At 45.3% G+C, this 25904-nt stretch overlaps 1 pseudogene; it reads left to right on the top strand.

Annotated features, from left to right (window-relative positions):
• On the top strand, window positions 1-23259 carry LOC116678283 (NACHT, LRR and PYD domains-containing protein 12-like; annotated as a pseudogene).
• Window positions 23260-25904: the final 2645 nt, after the last annotated feature.

The raw sequence follows: 25904 nt of genomic DNA, 5'->3' as shown, positions 1-25904 counted from the left end.
TGTGTGTGAGTGCAGCAGAGACCAGACTCTCCTGAACCTGAACCCAGCTGTGTGTCTATGGTTCCACCTTTAGTGTTTAGAGGACAGCGTCCTGCAGAGACTCAGTAAGTCCCCCAGTCCCAGCTGTCCCGTTGCATCATGTTGTGTCCTCGTTCTAACGATCTTGTTGTTGTTGCTTTTCATACGTACCCTCCAGAGACCCTGCTGGGTCCAGACTAGTCGTTGTGGTTTTCTCAAACCTGCTGTGGAATTTAAATATGAAATTCATTTTGCAGTATATTTCCTCATCTGTAATCCTGTCTTCTGACATTTAGTGGCTCTTATTTTGACATTCTGTCCCTAAGAGAAGTTGAAATCGAGACCCATGTTGTCTTCCTGATCGGGTCTTAAGTTTGACAGAAGTGTCTGATTTTAGCAGGAAACCACGATGACGGCAGAGGATCTTTTAAACACTCTGGAGGATCTAAAAGAAGATGAATTTAAGAAATTCAAATGGTATCTGCAGCAGCCAGAGCTCCTGGAAGGCTACCCAAGCATCAAAGTGTCCAAGCTGGAGACGGCAGACAGGCAGGACACGGTGGACGTGATGGTGAAGACCTTTCATCTCCATGGAGCTCTGAAGGTGACCCAGAAGGTTTTAGAGAAGATCAACAGGAGGGATCTGGTCCAGAGTCTGCCACACCCCGGCTCAGGACCACGAGGTCAGTCAGTCGTTGTAACATGTGTTTTCAGTCAGAAAGACATCACAGCACATAGGGGACGGAAGGGGTGGACTGACTGTGAGGAGTGTTTGTGCGTCTTTAATTTAATTTAATTGTAACAGTGGGGGAGAGCGGGACGATTGAAACGCGGGACCGATGAAACATTCCAGTTTTCTCAGAGAGTGATGATGATAGACAGAGTTCCTTAGGTCTGAACGTAGAGCATGTTACCCTCTTCCTATCATCTCCTATCACACAGATAAAATTGCTAAATCAACACAGTCAAGTGTATAACAATTATGCAACATATTGCACAGCGCTGAATTAAGTTTGCAGTTTTAAAACATCAAGTTAATGGTTCTAGCGCTTGGGAATGGTGTCTGAAATTGTGCTAGTTAGCATCTCAGCTAGCGCTTCATGTGCGCTAGAATTAGCGGCTAGCGCTTAGCATGGTAGAACGATCGCTCACCAATGCGTTTCTTCATCAGGGAGGCGCCAGGTCTCCCCGACTGCACGCTCACAGGTCCAGGGCTCCCCACTGGATCGTCTCAAGAAGTTTTTAATCACTTTTAGCAACTTTTGTTGACATATATTCACGAGGTACACTACCGGTAAAAAGTTTGGGGTCACTTCGAAATTCCCATTGCCCTCCATTATAGACAGAAAACCAGCTGAGATCAGTTGCATTGTTTTTCTAACCAGCGCAGCAGTTTTCATATTACATTATGTGCTGACATAATTGCAAAAGGGTTCTCCAATGTTTTCTCAATTATTTTTTTAAAAATGATATCAGATTAGTAAACAGGATGAGCCTTTGGAACATCGGATGAATGGTTGGTGTAAGAAATTACAAAACTGACATCGCGTTCGTTCGGATTTCTGAGGAAAAGGAGGCTGGGGGTCAAATTGAGAATTGAAGAAAAAGTTTAATGCAACAGCAGTGATGAAGATGATAAGACAAAGACAATCAGACAAGAGTTACGTGGAAGCTGTCCAGAAACTTCTTAGTTCACACTTTTATGCGCTGTACCTGGGGGCTGTTCTTCTTCCCATGGTGCATTCAAATCCTTTCTCATTGGTCCGTTGTTGTCATGACAGCATGTTGAGTGCATCATTGCTGACCAATGAGATCCTGTCTTCTGCACCTTTCGGGGTCGCTTTTGGTTGCAGGGCAAATGGTTATGTCGTGTAAATGTGAAACTCTGACATCAACATATTCCAATCAACATTGTGTTGTTTTAGCCTAGACCAGGACCCCCCAGGGGACTGGAGACAGAGAGGACCACCTTTTGTTGCATAGCAGGAAGCCCCTTTCCAGATGTTAAATGCTAGACTTGACCTGATCAATACTTTACAGTCAGAGAAACAGGGGGGGGAAGGTGAGGAACAAATGGCCATCCTGCCCTCTTCACAGACATATGCACATTAATCCCATCCTGGCTGCATAATACACAGTTTATAACTTTTTATAACTCAACATTGGTGATAATGGGTAATGTAGATATTGCCTTAAAGATCAGCCCCCCCACTCAGATCAGCTGCTATTCTGTCTAACATCGAGTGGAATGGAAATTTGTAAGTGACCCCATACTTTTGACTGGTAGTGTAGGTATTGTTCGACACGTTCTCCCAGAGGCTCAAAAAGGAAGTGAACTCTGCTCCGTGCAGGTTAACAGTCCGGGCTTCTTCCTGATTGGCTGACAGCACATCTCCAACTCATCTCCTTCAAAATAAACTTCCTATTCCTATTTTCCTCTTTATCTCAGTTATTTGTTTTTGAGACAATTGAATGAATTGACTTCTTAATAAAGTTTTAGCTCTTTTAATATCAATTTTTGACATTAGTTACACTACCCTCCTCCTATCAGACCATAGAGCATGTTACCCTCCTCCTATCAGACCATAGAGCATGTTACCCTCCTCCTATCAGACCATAGAGCATGTTAACCTCCTCCTATCAGACCATAGAGCATGTTACCCTCCTCCTATCAGACCATAGAGCATGTTACCCTCCTCCTATCAGACCATAGAGCATGTTACCCTCCTCCTATCAGACCATAGAGCATGTTACCCTCCTCCTATCAGACCATAGAGCATGTTAACCTCCTCCTATCAGACCATAGAGCATGTTACCCTCCTCCTATCAGACCATAGAGCATGTTACCCTCCTCCTATCAGACCATAGAGCATGTTAACCTCCTCCTATCAGACCATAGAGCATGTTAACCTCCTCCTATCAGACCATAGAGCATGTTACCCTCCTCCTATCAGACCATAGAGCATGTTACCCTCCTCCTATCAGACCATAGAGCATGTTACCCTCCTCCTATCAGACCATAGAGCATGTTAACCTCCTCCTATCAGACCATAGAGCATGTTACCCTCCTCCTATCAGACCATAGAGCATGTTACCCTCCTCCTATCAGACCATAGAGCATGTTACCCTCCTCCTATCAGACCATAGAGCATGTTACCCTCCTCCTATCAGACCATAGAGCATGTTACCCTCCTCCTATCAGACCATAGAGCATGTTAACCTCCTCCTATCAGACCATAGAGCATGTTACCCTCCTCCTATCAGACCATAGAGCATGTTACCCTCCTCCTATCAGACCATAGAGCATGTTACCCTCCTCCTATCAGACTATAGAGCATGTTGACCTCCTCCTATCAGACCGTAGAGCATGTTACCCTCCTCCTATCAGACCGTAGAGCATGTTACCCTCCTCCTATCAGACCGTAGAGCATGTTACCCTCCTCCTATCAGACCATAGAGCATGTTACCCTCCTCCTATCAGACCGTAGAGCATGTTACCCTCCTCCTATCAGACCGTAGAGCATGTTACCCTCCTCCTATCAGACCATAGAGCATGTTACCCTCATGAGCATGATACTTTGCTTACAAGCCAAGAAAAAAAAAAAGAGCCACGTTTTCAGTGAAATTATACTGGGCTGGCCCTGCTCTCTCCAACGCCACCAGGCTCCTTTGATAAAAACTGCCATGGAGGGGGGGGGGGGAATTTATTATATTTCGTCAATCAAGTAAAAACCAGCAGTGATCACATGATGTTCTGTTTCAGTGGACGTTGAAGAAACTTCAGGGACCAGAGGAGCGTCCTCTCCTCACACTGGAGGTACTTTACAACTCATTATTAGTGTGTGTGTGTGTGGGGGGGGGGGGGGGGTAAAATAACTGCCTTAAATGCTTCTTTTACTCCTTTTAAAGATGTAAATAATATGTTCTTAATGTTGATCAGATGTGCTGTGCCAAGCATCTGAAGTCCATCCCATTTCTACCATCAGGGTTTCTGTGGACCCTTAACAAGTCTAAAAGTTCAAAATCAAATAAAACAATTGTCCAAATGTTATTTGCTGCATATGTACAGATCATTTTTAACATGTTGATTTACTATGCAGGTATTTTTGTGCCTCTGCATTTTATTCTGAAAGTAAAGTGGTTTTCTAGAAATACAAACTGGGACCAATGAAGCCATTTGGAGCAGGTTGCTGTCAGCACACCAGCATGGCATTCTGGGTAAAGCTAACAGAAGATCAGTCATAAACTGAGTGTTGGGTAGAGACCAGCATCTTAACAGCTTCCTCAAGTTCCTCTGGGCATCATGGGCTCCACCTCTCTCTCGGCACCGCTCCACCTGCTGGGTGGAGTTGCCTCTTTTCATCTTGGGAGACTCCTTGCTGCATTCTTCCCAAGATACTAGAGTTTCTAAGAGAACTACCAAAGCTTTGAGGCTTTGGAGAGCAGCGCCATGTCTAGCATCGGGGTTGTGACGGCAACATTTACTGGAAAATGGAGTCGGTTCCCCAGGTCAACGTCCAGTTCCCAGTCCTGCTAGTCCTTTGTCCTACTAAGACCGGCCTTTCCATGTGTCTCTGTGTCCACCAGTGAGCTGTGTGTCCACTGAGCCTCTGCTGTCTTCCACTGTTGACCTGTTCTCACCTGGATGTCGGCCTGGGAGATTTTACGGTTGCTTGACTCCCGGTATTGCAGGACCTCCCTTGTACGAGTCCCCCTAAACTTTTCATTTAGGCTAATGAGAGAGCTTCAGGATGTTATTTTCATACAGGGCTTTGAGAAAGACCCAACAACCTTCTAGGGAACCTCCTCACTCTTCTCTGGAAGCCCTCAGGCGCCCACTCTACTGGGTGAGCTAGAGATCCCCCATGCTTCCAGCTCTTGATTGGTCGCTCGCTCAGAGAGAATCACTGAAATGGTACATCCAGAGATCATCTCCTTATTGAGCCCTATCCACTCTGATGTTCTGGAGGAGACCCTCAAACTAAGGTTGTTGTAGTAGTCCAGTATTAGGTCTCAGGACTTTACCGTGGTGCCAGTTAAGGGAACCTCAACAAGCTTGTTGGTTATCTAGCCGTAGTCATTTTTGAGGTCCAACCACAGCAACACCAGGTCCCCCTTGTTCTGTCTGGCTCCCTGTATCAGCTGTGTGACCACACCTGTGTGCTCCAGACATCCCGGTACCTTTGGGATCTAACCTTTCTGCACCAAGGTGTCAATATACACAATCCCTAGGAGGAAACCTATCAGGTGCCTTGACACCATGCTGAAGAATAGCTCTCCTACAACACTGAGCAGCTAAATGGTTCTGAAGTTGTTGAAGTTCTCTGAATTCTCCTCCTTCGGAATCCACACCCTGTCAGCACACCCCCACTAATAAGCAACCTTGCCCCTCCTCCAGATGACCTTTAGGATCATCCAGAGCCTGTGGAGTAGTCCTGGGCAGGGTTGGTTGTAGGGGGGGGCGTTTCTTGTAGACTCCCTAGGGTAACCTATTCGGTGCTGGGGCTACTGTTGAATCTGCTTCAAGATGGGCTGCTTTGCCCACGGTTGGTGAAGGTGGATTAATCAAAGACTGGAATTGGCCAAGATCTTTCTCCCTCTTTGCTCCACTAAAGGTGTCTCTGAGGTAGCTGTTGGTCTCAGATTAGGAAGTGGTGAGCTGTCCACTGAGTTATCCGCTGCAAACTGCAATCTCCATGATGGCCCTCTCCTTCCTTTCCCTGCGATACCACTCAGCTCTTGTCAAGGCAGCAAATATTTTGTGAAAGATGAGGTGCAGCTTCCAGAAAGGCCTCCTCTCCTCTTCACTCGCTTCCTTTTAATGTCACCTCAGGCTCCTGAGCTCCTTCCTGAGCTGGAGGATCTGGTCCTACTCTTGCTCATGATGAATGGGATCTTTGCGGCTTTCTTTTCCTCCAGCCCGAACCCCTAGAATCAAAATGGAAAGAAGGCCATTGACCTGTTTGCCGTGGTCATTTGGTGACAATAAGCGTCAGTGAGGCCTTAAACTGGAGCATTTGCTGGAGGAGAGACGCCCAACGCAGCTCGGGAGACAGGCTCGTTTGAAATGAAATGCGCCTGGCCTGTAAAGTGGACCAGAGCAGGCAGCAGCACTGGGCCTGACAAAGATCCACCGTCAAGTCAGAGAGACGGTGGACTACTTGTTAGTTGGCTGCTTGTTAGTTGCCCCCCCACATCGATAACAGAAAACCAGCCAAATGAAGCTGTCACTCATGTGGCGATAGCAGTGTGCTTCGTGTTGATGAAGCATTACGTTTATTTGACTAATTTATCAGCTGGCTCTCTGTCTCGTAACGGTACTTATCCACTGCTCGTTTATTTGTTACTACAAAACCTCTCCTCCGGGACTTGTCCAAATAAAAATTGCGGTGACTCTGACCATTCTGCTACGTTGATTTGAATAGCTGCTGCTTCTAGGACTGAATCAGGGTCTTTGTCAAACTGGAGCCACTCTTCTCCTTGCTAGCTTGGGGGGACTTGACCAGACCATGTTCTGAATGTGCCGGGCTGAGGCTCGGGTCACCTGGAGATTCTGAGCACTATGGGTTGACTCCGGGTCTGGCTTCTCCTGCATCTCAGCAGGTGTTGCTTCAGTGTGCTGAGACACTCAGACTGTCTGCAGGCGCTCCATGTGGACCAGGTGTATCATTAGGCCACCCGGGTTCTTGCAAACTTTGCTTCAATCACAAATCATAATTATCTTATTTCCATTGCCATTCATCATCATCCTTTAGGTCCGTCTGGCTGGGGGGCTTCTGAGGTGTGTGACCTCTGGGACATCCTGACAGGATTAGCTTGTTAGTAAGTAGAGTAATTAGCAGTCAACACTCAACCTAAGGAACCACAGGTCCACCTGGCTGGGGGGCTTCTCCATTACTGACTGTGTGAAATATGTTTGGTTGACCATAATGATATTTTAGATGGCTGCGTTTTATGTTGTTAAAGGAAAGATCTTTGAGTTGTTGGTTATTCTCTGGAAGCCAATTCTTCAGTAAAAGAGTATTTGTGTACTGAGACTGCATCTGGAGACCAACATCATCATACTTCATATTTGTTATTTTTGATTTCATTGCAGACGGGATTGTTCCAGTACCAAAGCCACCACGACACATCTCATATTACCAACAACAGCTTCAGCCAAACCTCCAGGATGAGTTTGGGTGTGCTCAGGAGGGGTGGACCCAGAACAAAGATGGCCGACCTCTGGATGACATCTACACACATCTGTACATCAGAGCTACTGGTGACGTCCACATCAACACACAGCATGAGGTCATGCAGCTTGAAGCGGTGAAGCCAGCCGATACAGAGACAACCATTACACCTTGTGACATGTTCAAACACCCCTCTATAGAAGACAAAGCCATAAGGACAGTCTGACCAATGGAATCGCAGGAATTGGAAAAACCTTTCTAGTGAACAAGTTTGTGTTGGACTGGTGTAAAGGAGAAACCAATCAAGATGTGCATCTCATTTTCCCCTTCACCTTCCGCCAGCTGAATTTAAAGAAGGAGGACAAGTGTGTTTGGCAGAGCTCATTCATGAATGTATCTGGGGGACCAGAGACATCAAGAAGAAGCTCTCAATTACATCTTTACAGCTCTGCAGTCATCAGGAAACACCAACTTTGACAGGAGTGAATTCAAACTTCTGTTTGTTCTGGACGGACTGGATGAGAGCCGCCTTGATCTGGACTGCTCCACCAATAAAAACAGGGCAGTTAAAATTGATGTGACAGCGCCGACCTCAGTGGACGAGCTGCTGACGAACCTCATCACCAAGAAACTGCTTCCCTCTGCTCGCATCTGGATAACCACACGACCTGCAGCAGCCAATCAGATCCATTCTGATTTTGTAGACATGGTGACAGAGGTCAGAGGGTTCACTGACCCACAGAAGGAGGAGTACTTTAGAAAGAGATTCACAGATCAGGAGCGGGCCGACAGAATCATCTCCCACATCCAGACATCACGGAGCTCCACATCATGTGCCACATCCCAGTCTTCTGCTGGATCACTGCTACAGTTCTGGAGGACGTGATGAGACCAGAGAGGGAGGAGAGCTGCCCAAGACCCTGACTGAGATGTACGCAGAATTCCTGGTGTTTCAGATTCTCAGACAAAAGAGAAGTATGCCCAGAAGAGTGCATTCAGTACATTAAGTCGTTAGCAAAACTGGCTTACCATCAGTTGGAAAAGGGCAACCCGATCTTCTACGAGAAAGACCTCAAAGAGAGTGGTATTGACGTCAGTGGAGCCTCGGTGTGTTCAGGAGTGTTCACAGAGATCTTCAAAGAGCAACGTGGGAAGAAGAAGGATAAAAAAAAGATGTTTACCTTCATTCATCTGAGTGTTCAGGAGTTTCTGGCTGCTCTCCATGTCGAGAGCGCAGTCATTAACAGAAACGAGAACGTGATGTTTGGCCAAAGTTTGGTTCAACAAATGCGAATGGGTTTCAGCACAAAATCGATGATGTCTAAGGTCCACAGGTTTGCTATTGACAAGGCCTTACAGAGTCCAAATGGAAACCTGGACCTGTTCCTCCGATTTCTCCTGGGTCTTTCCCTGGAGACCAATCACAAACACCTACAAGGTCTGATAATACACAGAAGCCCAGAGACCAATCAGGATACAGTGGAGTACATCAAGATGAAGATCAGTGAGAATCTGTCTGCAGAGAGAAGCATCAATCTGTTCCACTGTCTGAATGAACTGAATGATGGTTCTCTAGTGGAGGAGATCCAACAGACCCTGAGTTCAGGAAGTCTCTCCACAGATGAACTGTCTCCTGCTCAGTGGTCAGCTCTGGGCTTCATCTTACTGTCATCAGGAAACGATCTGGACGTGTTTGACCTGAAGAAATACTCTGCTTCAGAGGAGGCTCTTCTGAGGCTGCTGCCAGTGGTCAAAGCCTCCAACAAAGCTCTGTAAGTATCAGATAACTGCAGATACTAACTGGATGGGAGGTGTAGGGTTGTTCTCAACTAATGAATGTTTGACCTTTATGTTGTCCTCCCGGGTCAATACCTGACAAAGATTTGACATTTTTGTCCCTTTTTCAGTTTTCACTACAACCACCTTACTAGTTTTATACTTTTTGGAATGCATGGTCAATAACCCTCATTTATATAGAATTATACCTAATATTTTGAGATAAAAAAGCAGAAATTATTAATTAGTTTTGACTAATAGTTAAGATCAGAGGAATGAATGTGATCAGTTGTATTTGTAAAGAGCGTTCTATGGAATCCCAAAAAGGAGGGTTCAGTCAACTGATAATCTTTAGAGTCAGTCAACACATTGATCAATTGATTAATTGAAAAACCTGGAAATAGTTTTTTCACTTTCATTGTATCTCCACTGATTACTGCAGCCAAATTAATAAAATATCTGGCATTTTGTAGTTCATTTATGGCTTTAATTCATTTGTGTGAATGATTGGGATCCAACTTTTTTCTAGTCCATTAATAACGATCTGATTCCAGTAATATACACAATATTAAAGCTGCAGTTAGAGTTGGCTGGGCCCTCGCACCTCCTTGCATGTTGGACTGCACTATCTGCTGAGTTCAATGATATCTCACTCAATAGTCTACATTAAACGGTTCAATAGTTATTATAAGGGGCGTGGTTAAATCATAGAGGGCGGGCCAAATATCTCATCCAAAGACTTTATGTCATAGAGTTCTTTAGCTGTGAAAGGGGGTGTGGCTAAAGCCTAGATGTCCTCAGGTCTGGACTCTTGTTGATTGTGGGACATTTCAAGCAGAATGGACAAGTTACAACAACTTCTTCGTTCATCGATAAATGCTCAAAATTGTCCTTTCATCATTTAGATGACACAGACCATATTTGAATTTGATTGGATGAAGTTTCTGAGTAGTTCGTTAAAGTATAGCTCATATAGTTTTAGGGTTACTTACGGAGGGGGGGCTAGCGAGCCATTTTTGTGCGCCTATTATTACCATTAAAATACATAAATTTTCACCAGGCTCAAGACCCTCAAAAAGGCCATTCATTTGCAGGAAAGAAGAATAACAATTACTTCAGTGTCAATAGGGCCTTCACCACTGTCGGCACTTGGGCCCTAAAGGCCGTTTTACAGTCGCTGGTTGTGAGCTTGCGAGAGAATAAAAAGTTACAGCGCTCCCATGACGTCAGACTGGTGCTCATCAGGTCGGCTGAGGCTCGGATACCGCACGTTTAGTAATTCCTTCAGTTTTAATAAGGCCTTCAACGCTGTTGGCACTCAGGCCATAATAAGACAAAACATGATTGAATCATTGCCCCAGTAAGGACAACCTTAGAAATGTGATGGTTTACATTATCTGTGAAAGAAACAATATGTGTTTGTCTTTATTAACTCTTCTTCAGGCTGAGTGGCTGTAAGCTGTCAAAGAGAAGCTGTGAAGATCTGTCCTCAGTTCTCAGCTCAGAGTCCTCTAGTCTGAGAGAGCTGGACCTGAGTAACAACAACCTGCAGGATTCAGGAGTGGAGCTGGTCTCTGTTGGACTAGAGAGTCCACACTGTAAACTGGAGAAACTCAGGTAAGGAATGATAAACCTGTTAAAGACTAATCTGATCTGTCACATGTCAGTTTTCTTTAGTCAGTTCCACATTTCACTTTCATTAAAGTAGTGCATACCTAAATATAAGGGTAAGCTACAGTATATTTATTATACATAGAAGTGTTTTCACATATGTTCTGCACATATCTTCAGGCTGAGTGGCTGTAACCTGTCAAAGAGAAGTTGTGAAGATCGTCCTCAGTTCTCAGCTCAGAGTCCTCTAGTCTGAGAGAGCTGGACCTGAGTAACAACAACCTGCAGGATTCAGGAGTGGAGCTGGTCTCTGTTGGACTGGAGAGTCCACACTGTAAACTGGAGAAACTCAGGTAAGGAATAATAACCTGTAAAAGATGAATCAGATCTTTCACATGTCAGTTGTCTTCAGTGAGTTCAACATTTCACTTTCATTAAAGTAGTGCATATCTAAATATAAGGGTAAGTTATATTAATATACATAGACATTTTTTCACATACTATGTTCTCCACATATGTTTAGGCTGAGTGGCTGTAACCTGTCAAAGAGAAGTTGTAAAGCTCTGTCCTCAGTTCTCAGCTCAGAGTCCTCTAGTCTGAGAGAGCTGGACCTGAGTAACAACAACCTGCAGGATTCGGGAGTGAAGCTGGTCTCTGCTGGACTGGAGAGTCCACAATGTAACTGGAGACTCTCAGGTAAGGAATAAAAATCTATTAAAGTTTAATCATGTCTGTCACGATTCAGTTTTCTTTGGTCAGTTACCCATTTCTCTTTCATTAAAGTAGTGCATACCTAAATATAAGGGTAAGCTATATTAAATATACATAGTAATGTTTCCACATATGTTCTGCACATATTTTTAGGCTGAGTGGCTGTAACCTGTCAGAGAGAAGCTGTGAAGATCTGTCCTCAGTTCTCAGCTCAGAGTCCTCTAGTCTGAGAGAGCTGGACCTGAGTAACAACAACCTGCAGGATTCAGGAGTGGAGCTGCTCTCTGCTGGACTGGAGAGTCCACACTGTAAACTGGAGACTCTCAGGTCAGGTTTCAGCTTTTGTTAAACAAGAAACATTTAAATGTTGCTTGATCACTTTTCTCAAAACCTTTGATTACATTTTTTATTTTAAGGTCACGATTTGATTCTAAAGCTTTTTTTTAAAGCACAGGTTGCTAAGCAATTTTTAGACTACACTTTTATGCAACATATCTTACCTTTGAAAATGTACCACTACATTGTCAAATTTAAAATATTTATTAACAACACACGTGACAGTAGCATCCACGATTACATTTTTTTAATTTAAGATTGTGACTTAATTTTGGACAATTTTCATTTAAAATCCAGATCGTGACACCATTATTGCTTGATATATAAGTTAATGTCTATTCTATAAAGAATATACCCAACATCTTTCAGCTAATTGTCTTGTATTTACGACCCACAACTGTTTTGATTCAGTCTTTTATAGTATCAAATTATAACTAGAACTGCAAGCAGTTACAACGGGGTCCAAGCCTCTCCGCACAAGTTGGCCCCAACGATGGGAGCGGACCAATTACTACTGCACTGTAAGGACCACCTCAGGAGTGGGCCTACATGGTATCCATCAAATTTTGTCAAAATTGGATGAGCGGTTCATGAGATATAAAGTTTTTGTATTCGTAGCGCCCCCTAATGGCCAATGTTCGTTAGGGTTAGACATTTGTTGTGGAGTCTCATAGGGTCATACCAATAAATATTCTAAAGTTTGGCTTTGACTGCATTTATTTTGGTTCGAGATATGGCAAAGTCCGTTCATGAGATATACACTTTCTTTGTATTTGTAGCACCCCCTAGTGACCAATATTCGTGAAATTTGTTTAAGAGCCTCAGAGGGTCATAGCAAGGAATGTTTTCATAGTTAGCTACACAAATTCTTTGTTTGCAATGTGCGACATTTTTTGTCTATAAAAAATTTATACAACTGTGTCAAGTTGGTCTGGAGATTCTCTCAAGTTTCGTGTGGATCCATTACACGGTGTAGGAGGATTTCGAAAAGTTGATTTTTGATAAATTGCAATTTTTCACACATTATAGCCACGCGTTCCCTGGATCTTACTGGATCTCGTGATATAGGCCACTCCCATTTCCACCTAGACTTTATTCCATTGAATTGAATTGAATAAAGTCTAGGTGGAAATGGGAGTGGCCTATATCACGAGATCCAGTAAGATCCAGGGAACGCGTGGCTATAAGGTTTTTTAATATACGATGTACGGTTTGGGAGTTACAGGGCCAAACACGTTTTTTCTGGTATAACGCCACCTAGTGGTGGACGTCGGTCCATTTTTGCGTCTGAGGTGTTTGCGGAGTTTTGGACCAGTCCTGAAAATGGCACAATGCCACCATGTACGGTTTAGGCTGCAGTGCCAGATTTATGCTGAGAAGAATGATGGAAAAAAATCTCTAGGAAAACGATAGGGTTCCACAGTCTTGCTGAGTGACCACGTTTCACGCGGTACAACTCAGCCTCGGGCTTGGACCCCTAAAAAGGAAAACAATAGGGTGGAACCACGTATCACTTCCCACTACTGCGGTGAATGCATTCTCGGGCTTGGACCCCTAACAAGACTTATCAGGTACATCAGGTCTAGAACACAGTTTAAATTGATGATAACAACCCAACAATTCCAGTAATTCCCCCGAGAGCAAGCCTTTAGTGCAACAGTGGCGAAGAAAAACTCCTTCCAACAAGCTCTGTTAAACTCACTGTTCACTGCATGCCCAACAGTAAGAAGACAGTTAGACACAATCTTGTAAAGAAAGTTTAACATCTTGCAGCTAAAGAGCCTGATATGTTACTAAAGGTTTCGTGGAGACTTAGCCCTTTGTTTAACCTCAGAAGTCTGTATGGTACTCTGTGATTTGGTCACATCAAATGTCTTCTGTCTGCCAGTCTGTCAGGCTGTCTGATCACAGAGAAAGGCTGTACTTCTCTGGCCTCCAACCCCTCCCATCTGAGAGTGCTGGACCTGAGCAACAATCATCCAGGAAACTCAGGAGTGAAGCTGCTGTCTGCTAGACTGGAGGATCCACACTGGAGACTGGACACTCTCAGGCATGAACAGACAACACACTCTCACGCACTGTTTCTCTGTCACACTGCCAAGCTGAGGACTATTGGTCCACAGCGTGTACCAGCAGCACTGCTGATCATGTTGATGTTCACCAGTTACCTGTAATGTGTTATACATTTTGCAGATGGTTTCTGAGGAAGCTTCTGAGGGTTCATTCTGACTTTGTTTCCTCCTCCAGGCTGGAACCTGGTGGAGAGCAGTGGCTGAAACCTGGTCTGAGGAAGTGTGAGTGTGTGTTCACTTTGATTCATGAAAACAAGGAGCACATGTTCAAGTAGGATTGGTATTGTGTTAGTATTGTATTAGTGTTGTTAAAGTCCCTTTGTTAAACTCTAACACAGTTAGCCTAACAGAAGTCTGTGGGGACCAAACTGTGAATCATTTTCATTGTCTTTACACAAAATGCATTCACTGACCACATATTCCAAAATCCCCCATCTCATTTAGCCCCCACCACTAAGCAGTCCCTCCAGGATTTAGCTGATTGTTTTTAGATAGTTGTGGGCCAAAATATCTGTTGCAGGAGATTTTGTTAACAATTGCAATAAAAGTTGTGATGCTTTTTGTATTTTTGTTGTAATGAAGTTGCAGTAGACAGAGAAAGTTGAAAAATATTTTTTTTGTATAATTCTTCAATAATAAAAACTGGGCTGAGTGTTCCTAGGAACCAGAAGGCTCAGGATGCTGAAAACGTTGGTCTCATATGAACATGGCTGGTAGATTTTAGACAATGTGTTTAACTTAGGGCTGGCCAATATGGAGAAAATCAAATATCACAATATTTTTAAAATAATAATTTATAGATTTGATGAAATATGAACGTGTGTCAGTGACTTGTTGATAATTCCATGGTTACGGTTTGATTAAGGACTTATTGGACTTTAACTTATTGCTCTTACTGACGGGACGGCTGCCAATCTGAAGGTTGGTGGTTTGATCCCCGGCCATGTTGAAGGGTCCTTAGGCAAGGCACTGAACCCTGAGTGGCCCATCGGAGGGTGTGAGTGTGTATCTGAAGAGCAGGTGGCACCTTGTACAGCAACCTGGGCCAAAGTGTCTTAATGATGACGATGACCGAAAGGAGCAAAGCAGCTGGAGGTGGGAGGAAAAGAGTTAGCCTGGAGGTAGAACGAAGCTAGCTAGCTACCGTCTGTAACGTTAATCAGATACTGGTGTACTATATGCTCTTATTGTTATGTTATTGTATTTGAAATAACTACTCAGCCTCTATTAAAGCCCTGCCTCTAAAAAGGACCCGCTTCTATGCCCCCTGTATTTTAACATAGGGGGTGTATACCTATGCCCCTGTATTTTAACATAGGGGGGTGTATACTTATGCCCCCTGTATTTTAACATAGGGGGTGTATACTTATGCCCCTGTATTTAACATAGGGGGGTGTATACTTATGCACCTGTATTTTAACATAGGGGGGGTGTACTTAGGCCCTGTATTTTAACATAGGGGGGTGTATACTTATGCCCTGTATTTTAACATAGGGGGGTGTATACTTATGCCCCTGTATTTTAACATAGGGGGGTGTATACTTATGCCCCTGTATTTTAACATAGGGGGTGTATACTTATGCCCCTGTATTTAACATAGGGGGTGTATACTTATGCCCTGTATTTTAACATAGGGGGGTGTATACTTATGCCCCTGTATTTTAACATTTACAGTTTGATCTAATTAAGAGTCAGTCTTTTAATAAAGTAACAATAACCATCAAGATGATGAACTGATGCTGTGTTGTGTCTCGTTGTCTCCGTCAGATTCCTGTGAACTCTCCCTGGACCAGAACACGATGAAAAGGAGACTCAGACTGTCTGACAACAACAGGAGGGTGACACATGTGTTAAAGGATCAGCGATATCCTGATCATCCAGAGAGGTTTAAGTCCTGGTCTCAGCTGCTGTGTAGAGAGGGTCTGACTGGTCGCTGTTACTGGGAGGTCAAGGCCAGAGGAGATGTTGAGATATCAGTGAGTTACAGAGGAATCAGGAGGAGAGGAGACAGAGATGAATGTTTGTTTGGACGTAATGATCAGTCCTGGAGTCTGGTCTGCTATGATGGTCCTTTCTCTGTCCGTCACAATAAAAGAGAAACAGTCCTCCCTCTCTCCTTTGTTTTCTCTAACAGAGTAGCAGTGTATGTGGACTGTCCTGCTGGCTTTCTGTCCTTCTACAGAGTCTCCTCTGACTCACTGATCCACCTCCACACCTTCTACACCACATTCACTGAACCTGTGTATCCTGGGTTTAGGATCTGGTCTCCTGGTTCCTCAGTGTCTCTGTGTTCTGTGTAGGGTCTAGGGATAGGGTTAGGTTCCTCAGTGTCTCTGTGTCCTGTGGAGGACGAGTCCCCCTTTGAGAAAATTCTGGGGACACCTTTAGGACTCAAACCTTTTCACCAGTAAGATATAGAGCGACCAACTTTTTTTTGATTAAGCGTGACACGGTCTCGATTTGCGGGACGTATGAATCGGGCTTCAAACACTGTTGGCTACGCAGAGATTTTCACTTTTTAAGTGCCCATGCCCAATGCCCCCCCCCCCCCCCCCCCCCCCGGCACTGAGTGTAAAGCTCTGTAGCAGAGAAGATGTCTGCGTCCTGTTTTAAATCCATAAATAAAGAAATGAAGAGAGACTGGAGGCTTTCTGTTTAATCTCTTATGTGATGTCTGCTTTAAAGGTTCATATATAATTATGATATCATTATTGTGAAGATGAGATGTTTCCTCTGATTCCCTAAATAAAGGCTCGTGAATCTCTTGGATTCTGATTCTAATGAATGGAAGAAGTTCAAAGTTGTTGCCTCCTGCATGAAGATGAAGAAATAGAAATGGAGTTTGAAGAAATGTAATAAACCACGGTCGCTGGACTACTCGGGAAGTTAGGTCTTCCCAAGTCTCCTGACCCCAAATATCTTCTCATCTTAGGATCCTTGGCATGGACTCAGGACCACCAAATCTAGTCTAATACTAAAAAGGTTGCTGGTCTGTAGCTCCATTTTAAAAGGTCCTGAACCCAGATCTTCAGTGAAACTGGGCCTGCTGGGTACCTGGGACCCCCCCCCCCCCCCTCCATAGAAACAAGGGCTCATCCATACAGGCGCTGGTCATATAATTAGCATATCATAACAAAGTAGATTTATGTCAGTAATTCCATTCAAAAAGTGAAATTTGTGTATTATATTCATTCATCACACAGTGATATATTTAAAATGTTCATTTCTTTTAATTGTGATGATTATAACTGACAACTACTGTAAATTATAGTATAAATAAGTAGTAATTAGTGTCCTCCTTTAGGTGGGGTAAAAAAAAAAACTAAAAAGGTGGGGGTCTATATTCCCCGCTTAGTGTGCACCTTTAGGTGGGGGTAGGATTCCCCCCTACATTAGCATGTGCGATATGTTCTATTAGGGAGGGGTTGATTTCCCCCCCCCCACGTGAAGATAGACGTGCAGGGGACAAACTGGACGATGGTCTAAACAGTGATGGACGTGCAGAGGACAGACTGGATGATGGCTGAGTAGAAGTGGACCAGCAGCTCCTTAGGCAGGTTGAGCTTCCTGAGCCTCTGCTGGGCCTTTTTGATGATGGTGACTGTGTTGGGGTCCCACTTCAGGTCCTGGGATATAGTGGATCCCAGAAACCTGAAGGATTCCACAGCAGACACAGGGCTGTTGAGTATGGTGATGGGGGGAAGAGTGGGGGGTTCATCTCCACAGTTTTGGGCGTGTTGAGCTCAAGGTTGTTCTGACTGCACCAGAGAGCCAGCTGATCCACCTCCCGTCTGTAGGCCGACTCATCACCGTCCCAGATGAGACCGATGACGGTTGTGTCGTCAGTGAACTTCAGGAGTTTAACAGATGGGTCTCCTGAGGTGCAGTCATTGGTGTAGAGGGAGAAAAGCAGTGGGGAGAGCACACACCCCTGGGGGGCGCCAGTGCTAATAGTTTGTGTGCTGGATGTGATGTTCCCCAGCCTCACCTGCTGACTTCTGTCAGTCAGGAAGTATGTGATCCACTGACAGGTGGAGGCTGGCACAGTGAGCTGGAGAGTTTGGTGTGAGGATGTCCGGGATCATGGTGTTGAACGCCGAGCTGAAGTCCACAAACAGGACCCTTGCATAAGCCCCTGGAGAGTCGAGGTGTTGCAGGATGTAATGCAGTCCAAAGTTGACTGCATCATCCACAGACCTGTTAGCCCTGTAGGCAAAACTGCAGGGGGTCCAGCAAGGGGACTGTGATGTCCTTCAGGTGGCCAACCACCAGTATTTCAAGGACTTCATGACTACAGATGTCAGGGCGACAGGCCTGTAGTCATTTAGTCCAGAGATGGAGGGGTTTTGGGGGACTGGATGATCGTGGCGTGTTTGAAGCAGGAGGGAACTTCAGAGAGCTCCAGAGATCTGTTGAAGATTGAGTGAAGATGGGGGCCAGCTGGTCTGCACAGATTTTCAGTTGTATGTGCAGAAGGTTTTAGTCGACACACACATGTCCTCACAAAAGCTGATGTAAGATGTCACAGTGTCTGTTAGTTGGTCCAGATCAGTGGCTGCAGCCTCAAAAACCCTCCAATCAGTACAGTCCAAGCAGGCCTGTAAATCCAACTTTGACTCGTTGGTCCATCTTTTCACCCTCTTTACAACAGGTTTAACAGATTTTAGTTTCTGCCTGTATGTCGGGACAAGATGAACCAGACAGTGAACAGAGAGTCCCAAGGCTGCACGTGGGACGGAGTGATAGGCGTCCTTTACTGTAGTATAGCAGTGGTCCAGTATATTAGTGTCCCTGGTGGGACACTTAATATGCTGTCTATACTTTGGAAGTTCGTGGCTGAGGTTTGCTCTGTTGAAGTCCCCAAGAACAATGAGCAGGGAGTCAGGATGTTAGTTACCTGGTGAGCCAGGTGCAATAACGCCTCACTAACACAGGCCTGAGGGGGGCTGTAGACCTGGTGGGCCAGGTGCAGGAATGCCCCACTAACACAGGCCTGAGGGGGGATGTAGACCTGGTGGGCCAGGTGCAGTAACGCCTCACTAACACAGGCCTGAGGGGGGATGTAGACCTGGTGGGCCAGGTATAGTCACACCGTCCCAGACTTCCACGCAATGTTGCAGAGGCGTGTCAACCAAGACAGCCCCTCCACACCCAGAGCTTTCAGCATTTCTGGACGGATCTCATCAATCCCTGGGGCTTTGCCGCTGTGGAGTTGTTTGACTACCTCAGAGACCTCCACCAGGGAAATTGACGACAATCCCCCATCGTCCTCTAGCTCTGCCTCTACCACAGAGGACATGTCAGCTAGATTTAGGAGTTCCTCAAAGTGCTCCTTCCACCGCCCTATTACCTCCTCAGTTGAGTTCAACACGACCCATCCTTACTGTACACAGCTTGGATGATTCCTCGCTTCCCCCTCCTGAGGTGGCGAACGGTTTTCCAGTAGCACCTTGGTGCCGACCGAAAGTCCTTCTCCAGGTCTTCTCCGAACTTCTCCCACACCCTCGGCTTTGCCTCTGTCACGGCAGAGGCTGGAAACCCTTCGGGCCCGTCGGTACCTTGCAACTGCCTCCGGAGTCCTTCCGGGATAACATATCCCGGAGGACTCCAGGGTGTTCGTGGGATACCGCCCCTTGAGGCATCTAAGACCCTAAGACCACAGCTCACTGCCGCAGCTTCAGCAATGGAAACTTTGAACATTGTCCACTCAGGTTCAATGTCCCCAGCCTCCACAGGGATCCCAGCCTCCACAGGGATGCCCGAGGTCTTGCTGTGGTTTTTAAAAAACATTGCATCTGTCAGTCAATGAGTGCCTGCACGTACTCTTCTTTCAAGCTACAGATTACTAAAGTTGGGCGTTCCAATACTTTTTATTGTATTTTAATTAACTGACCACCTGGGCCGGTGGCCCCATTTCTCACTGATTTTTCTGATTTCTTATCATCCATTTTTAAGCTGGACAGAGTGATTATTTCCTTATTATATGTGTGAGTTTATTCCTATAAGGAAATATACAGTAATTATAGGAATAAACTCACACATATAACAAGGAAATTGTTTTTTTAAAGAACTGTTTGTAAAGTGTGGAGGGGCTGTCTTGGTTGACACGCCTCTTTAACATTGCGTGGAAGTCTGGGACGGGGCCTAAGGAGTGTCAGACGGGTGTGGTGGTTCCCCTCTTCAAAAAGGGGGACCAGAGGGTGTGTGCCAACTACAGGGGTATCACACTTCTCAGCCTCCCTGGTAAAGTCTACTCCAAGGTGCTGGAGAGGAGGGTTCGGCCAATAGTCAAACCTCGGATTGAAGAGGAACAATGCGGATTCCGTCCTGGCCGTGGAACAACGGATCAGATCTTTACTCTCGCAAGGATCCTGGAGGGAGCCTGGGAGTATGCCCAACCAGTCTACATGTGTTTTGTGGATCTGGAGAAGGCGTATGACCGGGTCCCCCGGGAGAAATTGTGGGAGGTGCTGCGGGAGTATGGGGTGAGGGGGTCCCTTCTCAGGGCCATCCAATCTCTGTATGACCAAAGCGAGAGCTGTGTCCGGGTTCTCGGCAGTAAGTCGGACTCGTTCCAGGTGAGGGTTGGCCTCCGCCAGGGCTGCGCTTTGTCACCAATCCTGTTTGTAATATTTATGGACAGGATATCGAGGCGTAGTCAGGACGGGGAGGGGTTGCAGTTTGGTGGGCTCGGGATCTTATCGCTGCTTTTTGCAGATGATGTGGTCCTGATGGCGTAATCGGTCTGTGACCTTCAGCACTCTCTGGATCGGTTCGCAGCCGAGTGTGAAGCGGCTGGGATGAGGATCAGCACCTCTAAATCTGAGGCCATGGTTCTCAGCAGGAAACCGATGGAGTGCTTTCTTCGGGTAGGGAGTGAGTCCTTACCCCAAGTGAAGGAGTTTAAGTACCTTGGGGTCTTCGCGAGGGAGGGGACCATGGAGCGTGAGATTGGTCGGAGAATCGGAGCAGCCGGTGCGGTATTACATTCTTTTTATTGCACCGTTGTGACGTAAAGAGAGCTGAGCCAGAAGGCAAAGCTCTCGATCTACCGGGCAATTTTCGTTCCTACCCTCACCTATGGTCATGAAGGCTGGGTCATGACCGAAAGAACCAGATCCAGGGTACAAGCGGCCGAAATGGGTTTCCTCAGGAGGGGGGCTGGCGTCTCCCTTAGAGATCGGGTGAGAAGCTCAGTCATCCGAGAGGAGCTCGGAGTAGAGCCGCTGCTCCTTCACGCCTAAAGGAGCCAGTTGAGGTGGTTCGGGCATCTGGTAAGGATGCCTCCTGGGCGCCTCCCTAGGGAGGTGTTCCAGGCACGTCCAGCTGGGAGGAGGCCTCGGGGAAGACCTAGGACTAGGTGGAGAGATTATATCTCCAACCTGGCCTGGGAACGCCTCGGGATCCCCCAGTCGGAGCTGGTTGATGTGGCTCGGGAAAGGGAAGTTCAGGGTTCCCTACTGGAGCTGCTGCCCCCGAGACCCGATACCGGATAAGCGGTCGAAGATGGATGGATGGATGGATGGATGTTTAAATTATGCTGTACTGTGGTTGTGTTTATTGTTGTGGGTTGATAAAATATTGTTGCTGCTGGCTGTAATTCAACTTGCCCCTTGGGGATAATAAAGTTACCTTGAACTTTGAACCTTGAACCTTGTAAAGTCTGTTTTTGAGCGTGATAGATTTTAAAATACCCTTTGTGAGCCGGGGGGGGGGTTCTTTGCTGGGATGGTACAGTAAACATTATTATACATAATTATTGCAATAATAATCAAAACCATTTGTTAGGTATTCATATGCCGTGTCAGGATCACTGCAGTCATAGATTGCTTCCCATGTGTGTGTATCACAGAGCTGCCAACTCTCACGCATCGGCCGTGAGACACACGCAATTGACTGGTTTCACACGCTCACACGCCACACCCCCAATTTCGAGACGGGTATGGCTGCAGCCTGGAGCGTCCCATGTCATCCGTCCCATCTCATGCGGTCTCGTCTCATGCGGAGGTGTGTCCAACGGTAAATCCAGAGGGTCAAAATTAGGCTACGATATCGCGAATAATTTTCTAGATGGAGTCACGGGTAAATTCGTGACCATATTTGTTGCAATTAATTGAAAAACGTTAAAAAACTGTTAAAGTAACAATTTTGCCAAAGCCTACATGTAGTTTGCTCATTTCTGAATGTTATGCTTTGTTGTTCCATGTTAACGTGGCTACATCTGATGAAACCTGCATCAGCGACGCAGCCGTTTCTGCGACTAACGGCAGGACCTCCTGAGGAGGGACAACAATCCACGATCTGCACACACAACAACAAGACTACAAAAATAAACATGTTACACGCTTTCCAAGACTTTTTAATTGTATATTCTATATTGTTTTCACACTTCACTGGGACATTGCTGCAAATACAACTGCTTATCAGCTTGGCGAGAGTGACTGTCGGCCTCGGCTGTCGGCTCTCTGGGACCCGGGGCAGAATGCTGTCGGGTCTCTGGGACCCGGGACAGAATGCTATCAGGTCTCTGAGACCCGGGGAAGAACGCGGTTCTATTTTTCTACTACCGCGGCCTCGGCCTTCAGGTCTCTGGGACCCGGGACAGAATGCAGGTCTCTGGGACCCGTCTTGCATTCGACTGCGTATCTCTGCTGCCACGGTCTTGAGCCAGGATGCGATTCAATTTTTCTTTCACTTCCGTCAGCAGTTCTATTGTATTTTGTGTTGTATTGTATGAAAGGGAGACATTTTTTTTTAAAACAAAACCAAATGCTTGACCTCTGTCGGTAGAGAAATTCCCGACAGAGTTTTTAGTTTTCCTATCATCTGCATTTATCTGAGACAGACATATATTTTTAAATATTTAAAAACACACCAAATATTTTATTCATTAGCATGATAGTTGGCGTGAGCTTTTACTTTGAAAAGTAAGAGAGATATTAGTATTAAATTCCAAATGCGAGCTTTTATTTTGAAAAGTAGAAACTCGGGGATGGCAGAAGGATTTTTTTAGTTTGCCTATAATCTGCATTTATTTTATAGACAAACATATGGTTTAAGTGTTTTTATTCATCAGTATGATAGTCTGCATTTATCTTATAGACATGTTTAGTTAAAAAAAAATATATATATTTTATATCATATAAATGAATAAAAAAAAAAATTTGACCCTCTGTATTTACCGTTAGACACGCCTCCGCATGAGACGAGAGACCGCATGAGATGGGACGGATGACATGGGACACTCCAGGCTGCAGCCATTTACTCTTGCCGATTTCTCACGCTGAAGGAGTCCCCCCCCCCCCCCCGCAGGAGATCAGACATGATGCAGCTTTAAGGAGTCCCCCCTGCTGGAGATCAGATATAATGCAGCTTTAAGGAGTCCCCCCCTGCTGGAGATCAGATATAATGCAGCTTTAAGGAGTCTCCCCCCTGCTGGAGATCAGATATAATGCAGCTTTAAGGAGTCTCCCCTGCTGGAGATCAGATATAATGCAGCTTTAAGGAGTCCCCCCCTGTAGGAGATCAGATATAATGCAGCTTTAAGGAGTCTCCCCCTGCTGGAGATCAGATATAATGCAGCTTTAAGGAGTCCCCCTGCTGGAGATCAGATATAATGCAGCTTTAAGGAGTCCCCCTGCTGGAGATCAGATATAATGCAGCTTTAAGGAGTCTCCCCCTGCTGGAGATCAGATATAATGCAGCTTTAAGGAGTCCCCCTGCAGGAGATCAGATATAATGCAGCTTTAAGGAGTCCCCCTGCTGGAGATCAGATATAATGCAGCTTTAAGGAGTCCCACCTGCTGGAGATCAGATATAATGCAGCTTTAAGGAGTCCCCCCTGCAGGAGACCAGATATAATGCAGCTTTAAGGAGTCCCCCCCTGCAGGAGATCAGATATAATGCAGCTTTAAGGAGTCCCACCTGCTGGAGATCAGATATAATGCAGCTTTAAGGAGTCCCCCCTGCAGGAGACCAGATATAATGCAGCTTTAAGGAGTCCCCCCCTGCAGGAGATCAGATACAATGCAGCTTTAAGGAGTCTCCCCCCCCCCCCCCCCCCCCCCTGCAGGAGATCAGATATAATGCAGCTTTAAGGAGTCCCCCCCTGCAGGAGATCAGAAACAATGCAGCTTTAAGGAGTCTCCCCCCCCCCCTGCAGGAGATCAGATACAATGCAGCTTTAAGGAGTCTCCCCCCCCCCCCCCCCCCCCCCCCCCCCCCCCCCCCCCTGCTGGGAGATCAGATACAATGCAGCTTTAGGAGTCCCCCCCTGCAGGAGATCAGACATGATGCAGCTTTAAGGAGCCCCCCCCCTGCAGGAGATCAGATACAATGCAGCTTTAAGGAGTCCCCCCCCTGCAGGGAGATCAGATATAATGCAGCTTTAAGGAGTCCCCTGCAGGAGATCAGATACAATGCAGCTTTAAGGAGTCCCCCCCCCCCCCCCCCTGCAGGAGATCAGATATAATGCAGCTTTAAGGAGTCCACCTGCAGGAGATCAGATATAATGCAGCTTTAAGGAGTCTCCCCTGCAGGAGATCAGATATAATGCAGCTTTAAGGCGTCTCCCCCTGCAGGAGATCAGATATAATGCAGCTTTAAGGAGTCTCCCTGCAGGAGATCAGACAGAAGTCCCCCCCACTACAAATAACCTCACTATGCGTATTTTCACCCATTCATACTACCCGCTACAGTGTAAATTCCCACGCTATCATAAGGTAATGGAAGTCAATGGGGGCCAAACAGCGTTGATAAACATGCTAAAGAGTGAGCCAGCATCATGATACCACGCCAATGATGTCACACATACGCCATCTCATGAGGTCAGTCTGACATGAAGGAGACTTTATAATGTTCATGGATGATGTCATTAAAGCTTTAGTGCGTAACTTTTTATATTAATAAACATCTGCTACATTGAAGACATTGCTAAATAAGTTGCTACAAAGCTAATAAAATGTTAAAATAATTATTAATTAATGGCTTCATCTAGCAACATTCACATGCTGATTGTTGTCTTTCTTAGAGTTCCTCATGGGGGCGGCGGAGACTACGCGCTGTAGTTTTGAGTCTCATTGGTAAATTATGACACTTTGAATGCTAGTCAGAATGTTGGAACTTTTTGTGTTTGACAACTTATGAAACGTAGAGATCAGTTTAGCTTAATGTGTTGACATCACAGTAATTAGGTCATAAACTATATCCCCACCAGACTCCATGTAAATAATCACTACTTTAGCGTGTATAGAGCAGCATATCTCCAGTAGACTTCATGTAAATAATCACTACTTTTAGCGTGTATAGAGCTGCATATCTCCCAGACTCCATGTAAATAATCACTCTTTTAGTGTGTATAGGCAGCATATCTCCACCAGACTCCATGTAAATAATCACTACTTTAGCAGTATAGAGCAGCATATCTCCACCAGACTCCATGTAAATAATCACTACTTTAGTGTGTATAGAGCAGCATATCTCACCAGACTCCATGTAAATAATCACTACTTTTGTGTGTATAGAGCAGCATATCTCCACCAGACTCCATGTAAATAATCACTATCTTTAGCGTGTATAGAGCAGCATATCTCCACCAGACTCCATGTAAATAATCACTACTTTTAGCATGTATAGAGCAGCAATCTCCACCAGACTCCATGTAAATAATCACACTTTAGCGGGTATAGAGCAGCATATCTCCACCCGACTCCATGTAAATAATCACTACTTTTAGCGTGTATAGAGCAGCATATCTCCACCAGACTCCATGTAAATAATCACTACTTTTAGCATGTATAGAGCAGCATATCTCCACCAGACTCCATGTAAATAATCACTACTTTTAGCGGGTATAGAGCAGCATATCTCCACCAGACTCCATGTAAATAATCACTACTTTTAGCGTGTATAGAGCAGCATATCTCCACCAGACTCCATGTAAATAATCACTACTTTTAGCATGTATAGAGCAGCATATCTCCACCAGACTCCATGTAAATAATCACTACTTTTAGCGTGTATAGAGCAGCATATCTCCACCAGACTCCATGTAAATAATTAAAATTGATCTATATTTTTCAATTTCTCCTTATTATTTTACATTATTTTAATTATTAAAATGCTGTACATTATTTAATAGTCGAGTGAAGTCCAAGTACCTGGAGTTGAGTCCAGTACTTGAGTCCCAGTCCACCACTAACTGATC

This window comes from Etheostoma spectabile, unplaced genomic scaffold (assembly GCF_008692095.1).
Source record: "Etheostoma spectabile isolate EspeVRDwgs_2016 unplaced genomic scaffold, UIUC_Espe_1.0 scaffold00006856, whole genome shotgun sequence".
Lineage (NCBI taxonomy): Eukaryota > Metazoa > Chordata > Actinopteri > Perciformes > Percidae > Etheostoma > Etheostoma spectabile.
Note: the sequence above shows the minus strand (reverse complement) of the source record. Positions and strands in the feature narration are given on the sequence as shown.